Source organism: Leptidea sinapis, chromosome 16 (assembly GCF_905404315.1).
Source record: "Leptidea sinapis chromosome 16, ilLepSina1.1, whole genome shotgun sequence".
NCBI classification, from domain to species: Eukaryota; Metazoa; Arthropoda; class Insecta; order Lepidoptera; family Pieridae; genus Leptidea; species Leptidea sinapis.
In genome coordinates this window covers 8300534-8305952 of record NC_066280.1, presented here as the reverse complement: position 1 = coordinate 8305952, position 5419 = coordinate 8300534, and the positions used below count along the sequence as shown (strand labels likewise).

At 34.1% G+C, this 5419-nt stretch overlaps 1 pseudogene; it reads left to right on the top strand.

Annotated features, from left to right (window-relative positions):
* Nucleotides 1–2438: 2438 nt before the first annotated feature.
* On the top strand, nt 2439–2899 carry LOC126968759 (nucleoside diphosphate kinase-like; annotated as a pseudogene).
* The last annotated feature ends 2520 nt before the right edge of the window (nt 2900–5419 follow it).

Sequence of the window (5419 nt, the reverse complement as noted above, 5' to 3'; positions counted from 1 at the left end):
GTGTTAATAATCGTGGAAAATTTTCAGACTTAATCTTTCTTTCAAGTCCGTTGGCCTCAATAAATCATCTTTTTGAGTTAGGGGTCCCGAAATTTAAGAACTCAAGAAGAACAATTGTGGCTTAGTATGTAGACTGCTGTTATCGAATTTTGAATGTTTTTAAAGGGCACTTTGCTGATTTGCCGATTTGTAGCAAAAAATGAAAACTCCTTTGCCTAATATGCCAACTTTTTGAAGTTATACTTCTTTAGGCTCGTTATGAAAATAATGAGAGTGAAATTTTAAGATGCGCGCATACTGTAACACAGAAGTAACAGGGTTCCTAAAATTTTGTGACGTTTGCGACATTCGTTTTTTTTTTTGATTTCTTCGTGTTTTATTAGTACAGGCAAAGGCTTCAAGCCTATACAGCCGTATTCGTTATTAGGTACCTTCAAGAAAAAAGCATACACCTTAAAGGCCGGCAACGCATTTCTTGACACACCTGTTGTTGCGGATGTCCATGGGCGGTTGCCTCACCTCTCCCCATCCCGTGAGCCTCTTGCCCGTTTGCCCCCTCTCATATAAAAAAAAAACATAGGAACGACTGGAGAAGAACTCATGATTTTAACTAAACACCGGAAAAATGAACTAATTGTCAAAGCCATCTTTGAAAGTTTTTTACAATATTGTTCTTTCTGCAAACGAAGAATAGCACGAGGAATGAATTTTCAGGATTTTTGCTTTGTAATGCTGAAAATAACAATGACGTTTAAAAAACTTTTTCCTTTTATTTTAAGATTGAATTTGACTTGTGATTTCATTGTGTAATGAAGTAGTGGTCTCTCTGGTTTAATTATATAATAAAAACTAAGTCGGAAAAAACATTTTGACCAGTGACAGGCTAATTTGCACAGGATGGCGGTTAGATACCACAACGGCGCCTATTTCTATAGTGATGCAGGAAGGTGTAAGCAATACTGTGTTTCGGTCCGAAGGGTGCCGTAGCTAGTGAAATACCGAGCAAATGCGACTTAACTTGAAGTTTTTTTTACTAAGTGCACTGCTATAGTAACATAGCCTAAATTTTAATTTGAATAGAACTTTATATCTATTAGATAACAGGCTGTTAACATACACGGGAAATATGGGTTCGTAATTAGGTAACTAATTAAAATAACTTTTATAATTACTCAACATGTCATAAGTTAGAGTTATCATTTCGGCACCACATTTAACCGCAAATAATTTCCATATAGCAGTTTCACGAAATTTGAAATTTTGTTTGTTGATTTGCAATAAGCAAATTAAACTTTATGTCTTACAGGATAAAATTAAAATTACTTAAACAGTTTATATAAAACAACGGATTATTTTCATTTTTACAGTAAGAACAGCTGCTCTATCGTCATACCTCTCAGCTATATATCTTATATCTTTAAACGAATAATTCTTGTATAAAATATTGTTGACAGTGACAGTTGGCAGGCTCGTCGACACATTTCCGCTGCAACCGTTGACTACTTAGGTCGGTACTCTGTCCAATTTCTGTTCGAATATTAGTCAATGTGTTATTTGAAATTTATTCTTAGAAGCTTAACAAATTGATCTATTCAATTTAAAAGTTAATTATTTAGATAGAGTTTAGCTTGCTTGTAAATTTTTAGTTGGAGGTATTAAAATTTCTAATTTTATTTAATCTCGGAAACGGCTCCAACGATTTTAATGAAATTAAAGTATGGGTTTCAATTTAAAAAAAATGTAGTTTTATCCGTGTTTTAATGAGAAACTGCTTCAATAACATTAGATTTTGCCACTATATACAATACTATAATAGCTCAGATGAGGCATTGGGTGATCCAGAAAGCAGAAGACCCCGGTTTGAATCCAGATGTCCTATTAGTTTTTTTTGTTCAAGTTTTGTATCTTCTTAAAAATCCGAGCAAGGCTCGGTTGTCCAGGTACTACCTACAGGTACTACCTACTTATGCGTATTATTTAATACAATATGTCATATCCCTAGATCTATATCCCCATACATCTGCCGGTTTATTTATTATATACAGTCCATTACACAAAACCTCCTGCATATTTTCTATTTCTTTTTAATCGTTGCAGCATTCATCTATTTACATACACAAAAATACAAATGCTACGTAAACAAATTAATACTAGTTTCCACTGTAATAAATAAAAAGTTTCCTGTTCATTTACTCGTTCGGTTATTGAATTAGATAGTTTTTGAATTTCGGTAGTACTATTGGCACATAAGATGGGCCAATGCACTCGGAGAAGGCCGTTACCCGCCATTTTGATCACAAAACATATCGAATCAATGTTTATTTGTTATAACTAAATATGTTGTTATTATGTTATGTGTTGTGTTGTTATGCAAAATTTATTTTCTAACCTGCAGCAGCTGAATGTCGACTGCATTTAGTTAAATTTATTATACTAAAATGGCTGAACCAGGTGAAATAAACTTCATCATGGTGAAACCCGACGGCGAACGACGTGGGCTGGTTGGAACTATCATCGAACGTTTTGAGAAGAAAGGATTTAAGTTAGTAGTACTCAAATTCGTATGGCCATCAGAAGATCTTTTACAGAAGCACTAGAGTGACCTTTCTGAGTGCCCATTTTTCCCAGGTCTAGTTAATTACATGAATTCTGGTCCAGTCGTTCCTATGGTTTGGGAAGGCCATAACGTCGTGAAAACCGGCCGTCAATTCTCGGTGCTACAATCCCGGCTGATACATTACCTGGTACTATCCGTGGTGATTTATGTACTCAGGTTGGTCGCAACATCATCCATGGTTCCGACGCTGTTGATTCAGCCAAGAAAGAAATTTCTCTGTGGTTTACTGAAAACGAATTTGTCGGCTGGACTTCTGCTGCAGAAAACTGGGCTCACGAATAAGTTACCTATAAGGCACCTTCAAATTTAAAGGATTTTGGAGGACCGCCACACATCCAGATGGTGGGAATGATATCCTAACTTGTGGCGTGTCGTGTGAAGGTGGAATTCGGCGACAGGAATCAGGTTAAACAGCTCTTCTGAACACTCCCCGTGATAAAAGTTCATTTCTATCTTAAACACCGGCAAGATGCCTGTAACCTGTGGTATATGAATGTCCATGGGTGATTTCTTTGTACTTCCCTTCTAGTGAGTTTTTTGCCCGTTTGTCGCCTCTCCTATTAAAAATAACTAAATTTATAATAGTAAGAGTGGTAGACTCGGCTTGATTTTAAATTAAATTAATTTATTTTGCCAAGCTTAACTTATAGTTTGAATATAATATACAGATGCACTTATTCGTAAGCCCAGTTTTCCGCAGCAGAAGTCCAGCCGACAAATTCGTTTTCAGTAAACCACAGAGAAATTTTATATATGAGGCAAATAATAATAATAATAATAATAATAATAATAATAATAAGTAGTTATTCAAGTCATGGAAAATATATTATAATATAAACAGAATTCAATCAAACATGAACGTTATTTTCAATCTAATGGTGACTCTTCACATTGGCTCGCCCTGACCCAAAGCGCTTGCCAAACTTGAAGAGCACGACTTAGTGCATGGCTTGCAGTTTGTGACCAATGGGGTCAGACGAGAAGTCTCGATTTTTCGCGACCATTTAATTAAATACGGCACACACGTATTTGTAGGGTTAGGTGATATTGAAAAATATAGTTTGAAAACGGAAACATTGCACATTAATTATATAAAAATGAATTGCTGCCCGTTAGTCTCGCTATAACTCGAGAACGGCTGGATCGATTTGGCTAATTTTGGTCTTGAATTATTTGTGGAAGATCAGGGAAGGTTTAAAAGGAATTTTTGAATAAATATGACAAAACTCAAAATTAAATAAAAAGAACAATTTTGTTTTTCCTTTAATGTGTCCCCGTCGTTCAGAAATCAAATTGAGAGAATAGTTTAAAATGAATAACTAAGTAGAATCTTTTATTATCTTTCTAGCTTTCTCAGGAGGTAAAAATTAACTTAATTTTAGCTAACTATATTTGGTAGATTAACAACAGTTGTAAGTTTACACGTGTAGATAATTATCTATCAGATTATTTTTATGTAGACTGATAAGTCATTAGTTTGAGAGTGACAATGAAGTACATAGACTTAGAATGCAACGAGCTTATGCAAATCAAACAGCCATAATATGTATTATTGTCATTCGAGCTGACAAAACACCTGCCGGTGAACTTACATGGAGGTTTTATTTTGCGTGAGTGAGGTGGGCGGCTAATCCTACCATCCCAGCTCCTCAAGGTAGTTTCTCAAGCCCGGTATGTGGCCACACTCCTACACTCCAGAATGATGTGTGTGTCCGTTTCTTCTACCTCCACGCAAGCCCTGTACAGGGGCCTATCGGTGACACCTATATTAAACACATGCTTGATAAAAGGGCCATGACCCGTTATTAAATGAGTTATATTACGTAACCTTACTTATGGAAGTTTTAACAGCTTACGAGAAAGCTTGAAGTCTATTTGAGGTAGGGTCTCTTTTGCTTGTCTGCACTCACTCAATTCAAGTATACTACTATGACTATTATCAAAGTCAATATTTTAGCTTGATAGGTAGACTATGCATTTGATATATGCATTTTGATAAATTCAAATTCAAATATTTTTACAAAATATGACTTTAAAACACTTTTTTCAAGTTAATAAACTACTACCCATTTGAAAATGTATGCCTCATATCTGAGAAAAACGAAAAACTAGGGCTTCTTTTTTTAATAAAATTTCTTTAAATTTATTTTCTTTAAATTTATTACTTAAAAATCCTGAGGGTGATCGCTTCATTGCCAATGTGTGGTATCGTTACTAATGTAATTAATGTTTTAGAAACTACTACTTTACCACATAAACTTTTTTTTTAATACTTTTGAATGTCGTGAAACTTGACTTAACAGTTGGCAAAGCAAGTTTATGTTTGCTCCTATTTATAATGATTATCACAGTTTCTTTAAAATTCAAATATGACTAGGCAAAAGTTCAAATGTAAAAAAAAAAAACGCATTACATTTTTGACATAATTATCTTTATTTTTTATGTATTTATCTTATTATATATCCAAACTAGGTCAACTTAGCAACTTAAAAACCACAAAGGTTACAATTAATGCTAATAATTACTTATTAATATTATTTCTCAGCCGATTTTTAGACGTTGACTCTAAAAAATATTAAAATTATAATTAAAAATGTTTCTGTTGAAATTTATAACTCAACTAATCGATGACTCTATAGCAAAAATATAAAAGAAATGCAACGATTTTAGTGTTAAGGCGAAGAGTAAGCAGAAAACACGCAAATATGGTGTTTTTAGACAAGTTTTGTGGTGAAAGTATTACTAATTCTTGCTGTTGGCTATAGTTAACACTGCCGAGCCTTTTTGAACTACCACATTTCT